Source organism: Manacus vitellinus, unplaced genomic scaffold, assembly GCF_001715985.3.
Source record: "Manacus vitellinus isolate BGI_N305 unplaced genomic scaffold, ASM171598v3 ctg7180002434588_pilon, whole genome shotgun sequence".
NCBI lineage: Eukaryota > Metazoa > Chordata > Aves > Passeriformes > Pipridae > Manacus > Manacus vitellinus.
The window spans coordinates 6,790-15,684 of record NW_021938677.1 but is presented as its reverse complement, the minus strand read 5'-3'; the positions used below and the strand labels follow the sequence as shown (position 1 = coordinate 15,684).

At 55.0% G+C, this 8,895-nt stretch overlaps 1 long non-coding RNA gene across 1 annotated transcript; it reads left to right on the top strand.

Moving 5' to 3' along the window:
* The first annotated feature begins 2,120 nt into the window (after positions 1–2,120).
* On the top strand, positions 2,121–5,277 carry LOC115307354. The gene is made up of 2 exons (XR_003915689.1): positions 2,121–2,349; positions 4,768–5,277. It is a non-coding gene; the product is annotated as an uncharacterized LOC115307354 (long non-coding RNA).
* Positions 5,278–8,895: the final 3,618 nt, after the last annotated feature.

Sequence of the window (8,895 nt, the reverse complement as noted above, 5' to 3'; positions counted from 1 at the left end):
ATTGTTTCCTTCAGTCTGTTCCACAGCAGGTTCCCCTGGAGCCCCAGGGACACCTGCGGGGAACCCAGAGGGGCAGAGAAAGGGCTGCCTTTGGCTCTTGCTGTGCTGCTCAGCTGGGCCGGGCTCCTGGCACACAGGGAAATCCTGGCAAGCGGGCAGCACTGCAGAGAGACAGCTCTGCCCAGGAGCAGCTCCTCTGCACAGCCCAGCAGGGCCGAGGGCACTGCCTGTAGGCACGAGAGAAGAGAAGAAAGGCAAAGGGAGGTTAAAGGCAGCAGAAAGATGGGAGGTGTTCAGCTGAGACACAACTTGGGGACACAACTTCACACTCCTCTGCAGAGTGAGTCTACAGGTGCAGGGCAATGTCGCTTGTGTTCCTGGAGGAATCTCCTAAAGCTACCACATCCCACAGCCTTGCACATCTGTCAGGACTCTCCCAGTTTCTCTGTTGCGCCGGAGGAGGATGTTCTCCAGGGCAGGCCTTCCCTGCAGCACCGTCAGAGGGACAGCGCAGGTGGGCTCCTTCTCCCAGGGATGGCTGCGGGGTGGGAAGGTGGGGGTGCAGCCAGGGATGCCCGGGGCTGTCCTGCAGAGCAGGGTCCCTGTGCTCCGGGGTTCTTTGTGCCAGGGCAGGGACTTTGCTGCCTGCTGGGGTCAGGTCTCATCCTGCCTGGGTAGTTGCCCACCCCTCTGCAGGGAGAAGCTGTCGGTGGGTGGTGAGAACCCCAGCAGGAGCCAGGCAGGTTCTTCCTGCCGTTGGATGAGGTGTGTGTGGTCAGGGCTGTGGGAGGTCAGGGCTGCTCCCAGATCCAGATCACACCAGCACATTTCCAAGAGCACTGTCAAATGGGAAGGACAAAGCACAATTATTAGGAAGGAATGGAGCTTTTCTGAGTCAGTGTTTTCAGTTTCCTACTCCTGAGGAATCTGGGGGTTGAGAAATGGAAAAGGAGCTCCCATGTTGGACAAGTCACTGAGACTCCTGAGCTGTAACTTGGAATGCACAAGTGCTTCTGTAAGCAACTTCCTAAAGTGCTTTCGGCCTCTGCTCTGCTTTTGACAGAAGCAGCATCACTTCTGCTGGACCCATCTGTTTTTTCTTTATCTGCCCTTTTCCACCTGCAAAAAGAAAAGTTGCCCAGTCAGTGCGCTGCAAACAGGCAGGTTTCTCTCAGGCCACAGTGAGTGCACAGACATTCGGATGGAGTGGTGACAGGGAAGTCATGAATGGATTTCTGATGTTGAGTCTACTGTTTTGAAATCAGAAAATGTGGTGTTGAAGTCATCGTTAGCCTTTGAGAGGGAAACAGGAGAAAAATCGGATAAATTTGTTGCTAAAAATGAGCTGCTTCAAACTGAGGTTGACCACCTTCAAAGTCTTGTTAAAATTTGGATGATTATGAAACAGTCAACTCACGGATTACCCCCATCAATACTAGACAATGCCCGCAGTATAAAGGCATAAAGCCCTCCCAGCCCCTCCAGGAACCCTCAAATCCCATCCCGGTCCCACAGGACACTCCCAACTTCCCCTTAAACCCTCCGAGGCCCCCAGACTGCCTCCCAGACCCACAAAAACCCACAAGATGCCCCCAAACCCCTCCCAGTTACCTCCAGCCCTCCCAGGACCTTTCAAACCCTCTCCTAGTTGCCCCCTTCCCCTTGAGTATGCCCCCAAACTCTCTCCCAGTTCCTTCCCACATCCCCGACGATTCCCCAAAACCCCTCACAGCTGCCCCAATCTCCCCAACCTCCCTCCCAAACCCCCAAACTCCCCCAAACACCTTCCCAGTTACCCCCACGACCTCCAACCCCTTCTCAGCCTCCCCATTCCTTCCCAAAGCCCCTCCCAGTTGCCGGCCCGTCCCCCAGGCTCGGGTGAGGAGGTGCCCCAGGCTGACGGGCCCGCCCAGGCAGGGGCGGTTCCAGCAGCATGTCAGGAGCCACCCCGTGCCCCGAAAGCTCCCGCCCGCCCTGGAGCCACCTCAGCTGCCCCTGCAGGGGAGAAATCCAGGCCGGAGCAGAGCAGGGGGCAGGGCCGGGCTGGGACCTCGATGGACGGGGGCACTGGGAGAGCAGGGGAGAGACCAGGATGGGATGAGAGGGCACTGGGAGAGAGGGGAGACACTGGGATGGGCTGAGGGGGCACTGGGAGGGAGAGGGGAAAGTTTTTTGCCCCTTTCCTGGGCACTTGAACACCCTCTGCACCCCCGTTCCTGGCCGTGCCGGCTGTCCTTCCCCCCAAGCCATGAACAGGTTTTGGGGCTCCCTCGTGGGTCGCAGCCAATAGAACGGCTCTGCTGGAATGACGTCATTGCCAAATTCTGCTGGGCCCCTGTCCTTGTGCCGGTGAGTCACCCAATAGACCGTCGAAACTTCCGCGGGGGCTGCCGGGAGCGGGGCGGTGATGGCGGGGGAGGGGAGGATCGGGATTGAACCCGATTGGTCCCGATCGATCCCGGCCCCAGGGTCTCCCCCCGCCGCGCTGTTTTTCACGTGCGGCCCCAACGAGGCCATGGTGGTGTGGGGTGAGTTCAGGGGGTCCGGGGGCTCCTGGTGACCCCTCCGAATCTCCCCCAAGACTCTCGGGAACTGCCCAGATCCCCCCAAGAATCCTGGGGACCCTCCGCCTTTCCCCCTCGTCCCCCAAATCTCCTGTGCATCCCCTTAACCCTTGAAAATCTCCTGGGACCACCTCAGACCCCCAGACTCCCTCCTGGGGACCCCCAAACACTCTTCAGGACTCCGGGGTCCTTCCCGACCCCCTCCTAGAGTCTTTTGGGTGTCACCCACCCTTTACGGCGGATTCCTCCGTCCATTTTTCCACCCCGGACTGCTGGGGGTCCACCCCCCCAAGAAACTACTGGGAACTCCCCAGTGTCCCACCACGAGATTCCTGGGTCCCTCCCCCCCCAACCCCCTGTGGGTGCCCCCATCCTTTCTTCCCCTCGAAAATATTCTTGGGGGTCCCCCAATGTCTCCTCCAGCCCCCATCCTGCCAGGGATGGATTTGGGGGGATCTCCTTCCCCTTCCCTCTGGCCCGAAGGCAAATGCCCTCCCTGTCCTTCTTCCTTCGCCCCCAGGCAGAAAAGAGAAGAGAAACAGTCAGTTGGCCCTGGCAGGTGTGGGTGTGTGCAGGCTGTGGTTGAGTGGTTGAGAAGGGAGAGGAGGGGGCTGGTGTTTGGGCCAAGTCCAGCAGGTGATGTCTTTTGTATCTGGCAGTCCTTGGTCGGTTCCACGACCATCCAGCTGTCAGTGTTCATGACATACCCATCAGCCCTTCTCTTCTTGGCTCCTACACTTGCCAACCCTAAGCTGCTCCTAAGTTCTCTTGCTGTCAGTTCATAAAGAGGTCTTGTCAAGTGTTACTGATTTAGAAACTAAAGCCTGACATCATTGTCTTTGCCAAAGATGTGTGTGAAAGGGCAGTGCTGTTGCAAAGCAGTGTTGAGCTTCACATTGGGTGACTTGGCAGCTTCCCCTGCATCACCCATGCACCCTGGGTTTCTTTGAAAAGTACTTTTCACTCCAAATGTGACACCACATTAGCCTGTAGGACATCCTGTCCCCAAATGGATAACTGTAAATATTAATAATTAAAAAGTGACCCCCTCCATTATTCAAGAAAGACTTGTATCTCTGTACTAAAAGCATCCAAGGGTCACGTCCCCCAGTTTTCTATCTGACAAGGGTTTGGAGGGGCTGCTTTGTGCAGGGAACCCTTTGGGGGCCCCTTGCAGATGGGTAGGGCTGCACTCTGGGGGTGTGGGGCTTTGGTTCTTTGGTTGCCAGGGGCCACTGTGAGTCACTGAGCCGGGGTGGGGACAATGGGCAGGGCTGGCTGGGACAGGCTGTGGCACCTGTGACATAAAATGGAAGTGTCCGCATGGGGCAGCTCTGCAGGGCCCATCAGGGGATGCTGCCCAGTGCAGCCTGTGCTGTGGGGAGCACGCACACAGGGAGAGGCTGGGCCGGACGAGGGCCAGGGCAGCAAGGCCGCCCCAGGGAGTGGGTTCTGCCCCTGCCTGCAGGGCCCAGCCCCTGGCAGGAGTGCCTTGGGCAGGGCCCGGTGCTGCTGCTGGGGCAGGGGGTGAGGCCTTGCCGCCTGCCAGCTGCCTGGGCCCCTGTCCTTGCTGCGCCACATCCCCGAGGCTCCATCCCCGCTCCCCCAGCGCCAGCTCCCTCCTTCCCAGCCCCAACCAAGCCCTTCTCTGTGTCCTCCTGCAGGCCATGGCTTTCACAACATTCCTTTTGGTGCTTGTGCAAAGCATCATCCCCTCCCTGCAGGCGGTCAGGGAGGGGCTGCACAAGACTCAGTGAGCTTGGAGGTCTTTTCCAAGCTGAAGGACTCTTGGATTCTGTGATTGTGTGCTGGATTCAGCTGGGTCCGTGTTAGCAGCATTAGTTTGCTCCCAAAGTTTCCTTGCTGTCAGCTCTTGTGGCCTAAGGCTTGAGCTCCTTTAACTCCTTGTGCTGAGCTACTGATGGGAAACGAGAGGCCTCTGCCAGCAGATTCCTGGTGTTCCCTGTAGAACAGTGAGGGAGAAGGTGTAGTCAAGTGGGAAGAGGAGTACTGTTTGTGTGTGGCCTCCTATGTGGCCTTGGTGCTTTTGAGGGGCTTGAAGGAGAAAAGAGTTTTGTTAAAGTGAGAAGTGAAATAGTGTGTTGGCTGTGGGAATGGGAAGGGAAGAGGAACGGAGAATGGGAAGGGAAAGAGGAATGGAAAGACATCTGCTGATGCTGTCGTTTGTTATGTTTGCATGTAGCAGGGTGTGGTGGAAGAAAAAACCAATTGGGAAAGATATGTGGCATGGAGAAGCATCTATGGGAACTAGATGGACTTTTATACACTGGACAATTCATCCACTGGACTGACAGTTGTTCCCCAGTTTTACCCCAGTTTATTGCTGTATTGTCATGGAGTTTTATGTACCCCAGTTTACTGTTGAATTTTTATGAAGTTTGTTATACCTCCATATTGTTCCCCTTTCTCCCTCAGATTTTCCTGCCCAAAGTTGTTTGTCACCCTGTCCTCCCCTGCTTTCCCGCCCCTCTGCCACTGATTGGCTACAGTTTGCTGCAGTGCAAAGAGAGCCCCCATTGGCCCTTTCTCCTGGAGACTCCGAAGTTCCACCCGCCTTTTCCCTGTCTCCCTATCACACTTTTCCCTGAGTTGTCAGTTCCATGCTCCTCCCCAGTTCAGAATCCTCCCCTCAGACTTACCTTATTTAAAACCCTGTTGTCCCTGAATAAAGTGGCATTGCTGCACGAACCCTCGACTGTGCCAAGAACCGTTATTGCAGTGCTCGGTCCCATTTCCCATCCCCCCGGACCATGGCAAGTGGTGCCCAACGTGGGGCACAGTTGAGGACTCTCATATTGAGAGAACTCCTGTGTCCTCACCTGGGTTCAGGTGACGCCAGGAGAGGCGATCGTCCCCGCCGGTCCTCCTCAGCAGAGCGGACGGCTGTGGGCTCAGCGGTAGCTGCACGGGTCGACGCACCAGACAGGTGAACTGCTGAGGACATTCCTCACCCTACCCTAACACCCACAGCCCGGCAGAACACCAAAGGGAGGACTTTCCATCAAGAGACTGTTGTTGAGACCCGACTAACATCAACATGGGACTCACACTCTCAACCTCCCAAAAATTTGTATACAGGCGCCTAAAAGACTTTGTAATAGAACACGGTCACCCCTTAGATAAAAAATTGGCAAAATCACTCGCCAGATGGCTCGACCACAAGGGTCACCAGCTTGCCGAGGACACCAGCGTAGAGCAGTGGCAAGCCATAGGCTACAGCCTCTGGCGGGACAGCGATAAGGGGGACCGTATAGCTAAAGAGGCGCTCATCGCATGGAGGTTAGTTCTGATGGTGCTACAGCACCAGATGATGAACAAGAATATCAGCCTCCCCAAGACAGACACTGAGCGGACAGAGAGGGACACTGAGCAGACAGAGACGGACACTGAGCAGACAGACACACAAGATGGAGGGAGGGGGAAGAAACCATCGCGCCGAATTCAAAATGGCGTCGAGGAGGAGGGACCCAGGGACCATGCGGAGAAAAGGTGGGAAGGGACACCACGGGAAAAATCAGCGCAGGAAAGGAGGAGGCGGGTTCCCTTAGCACCACCCTCCAGGCCGCCTCCGCCTTCACCTGATTGCATCAGAGATCCCTCCCCCGGCATGCCCACGAGCACACCCACTTCCTCCAGCCCCGCCTCTTCCCCGGATACATCACCTTCAAGGGGCGGAAGGGTGGCAAAGGACAGGGTCAAGGCGAAGGTCAGGGCCTCCTTCCGGCAAGATGGCTGCGCCCATAGGCCTCACACCACCGAGGCCTACCCCGCCTGCCGCCACCCTGAACCGGACATAGACTTAATGCAGCACTCCCCTGAATGGCAGCTTAAGCTACCAGATATCTGGAGAGCCTTCAGGGAGGAGGCTGCTAGCGCTAAAGACACTGAATTCCTAAAAGCATTTCCCATCTATGTAGAGGAAGGAAGGGCCCCAGAGTGGCTGTAGGGAATTGGCTATAGAACACGGCTTGCCTAGGCAGTGGGAACATCTTAGATAGCGAGGTTACAGTGCCCTTGTACCCTGTTAGCTGGCTGGTAAACAGGACATTGTGATTAGCAAAACAAAAAGCAACTGAGTACCACCTGTGTCAACAAAGAAATGAGTAAGAGGTGAGATCAACATTTAAGCAGAACCAATAATGAGCTTAGCTTTTGCAATATGTATGAACTAATTATAAAGCGTATATTAAGCTGTTAGCAATGATCAATAAACGAAGCTTGCTGATTCTCATCTTGAGCGTCTCATTCTTCCCTCGTCACGACAAATGGCGCCCGAACAGGGACTAAGTTGAATCTGCGGTCCCCGACGCTTGAACAGGGGGTAAGTTAAATCTGCATCCCCCAGGGGCTAAGTTATATCTGTATGCCCCAAGGGTCTAGGTTGAATCTGCGGTCCCCGAAACCTGAACAGGGGGTAAGTTAAATCTGCATCCCCCAGGGGCTAAGTTAAATCTGTATGCCCCAAGGGATTAAGTTGAATCTGCGGTCCCCGAAACCTGAACAGGGGGTAAGTTAAATCTGCATCCCCCAGGGGCTAAGTTAAATCAGTATGCCCCAAGGGACTAAGTTGAATCTGCGGTCCCTGAAACCTGAACAGGGGGTAAGTTAAATCTGCATCCCCCGAAGCCACGGTCTGACGCAGTAGCCGGTCGGTCCTGAAGCAGCACAAGAGGCGAAAGAGCTGGACTCCGCGCCCCAGGCGACCTTACAGAAGGGTCCTGACCGACAACACCGTCGACGTCTTGTAAAAGGCTGCAACAGCGCGCTGAAGATTTATAGGTATGGAAAGACAAGCGGTGCTTTTATTACTCCAGTGCTTTTTAGAAAAGCGGGGACTTAAGGGTATAGCTTTGAAAAAAGAATTACCAAGATTGCTTACGACGAGGGTTGCTAAAAGTTGTTTTGTGGACCCTAATACAGTTTTTGATGAAAGAGAATGGAGACGTTATGAGGTTAAGTTGTGGGAGGTTGACGCGGAGACGGAGCTCAATGTAACATGACAGAAGTGGAGAAACTGCCAGGCCAACCAGACAAGACGCCTGGACAGGTGAGCCACCGAGAACAAAAGGGATCTAATGTTGCATCTATATGGAAGTCTATCCTGCTTAAAAAGGAAGAAAAATTAGACGAACTGGCTTTGCGGCAGATGCTGCTTTCATGTAAGGGCCAGGGATATGAAGCGAACACTGTAACTGCCTTTACTATCTCTACTTGGAAAGAACTTAGTGATAAGCTCTTTACTGCTGCCTCTAAGGGAGAAAAAGTTGCTGCTTCCCTCCTTACAACTTGGCGATTGTTATCTGGAATAGTAAAAGGCATTAGAGCACAGTATGAGGACATTAGAATGCTACTAGATACCATCATACAGAGAAATCGTGTAAAAAGGGAGTCGAGCGGAGTTGAAGGGAGACGGAGCGGGACAAGAAATCACGGATCGGAGCCGGGGACAACCGAGCGGCCCCGCCAACATGAACGCGGTGCTAGCATCTCGGCAGTGCATATCCAGGACGATCGGAGATGACGGCTGCAGTGTGAAAGTACTGCTGATGGACCAGAGATGAACTTTACGAGCACTATGACTGAGTTCCACCTTAAGACATTTCCAGCTTTTCATCTGAACTGTACTGCGGGACTGCGCTGCGCGTTTGTGGCTGTGTTCACGGCGTTGTGTGCTTATGCCGCCGTGCCGAGTGAACCCGTGCTGGCGCCGGGTCTGTCCGCCTGTGGCGGGTGTCTACGGGGCGGCGCCGGGCAGCGGAGCAGTGGTGGTGGTCGCGGCGCCTGTGCGGAGCGGTGCGCCCCCGTGCGTGCACACCGGCGGCTCCAGGTGCGGCGAGCAACGGGGGGGCTCTGTGTCCCCCGCACTGCTGACAGCCATGGTCCTGGGGGGTGTGCGTTCCCCTTCCCTTCTTTGCAGCGAGTGTTTTTTCCCTGGTGCCGCTCCTCTTCCTAGAGCGGCGAGTTAATGATGGTAGCAAAAGCCTTGAGGGGTGCAGTTGGAGGAGGGGGAAAGCTGTTTCTCCTTTTCCCCGTTAGACCAGTCACCCCCTCTCTGAAACTGTTTGCAGCTGTTCTCTCCCTCTCCTATGTTTTTGTCTTTTCTTAAGCAGACTCTGTGATTAAGTTCCTTCTGCTGATTTTCTTTGGGTGAGCCCAGTCCCTCCTCCCCCTCCTTCGTCTTTCAGCAATGAGGGGCGGGGGGGAGGCAAAGACGGTAAAACACAGAAAAAAGGGAAAAGAGAAAAAACAACTTAAAATTAACAATATCCCAACTTATAAATCAGATAAGATTGCATTGTTTTTACAGCAA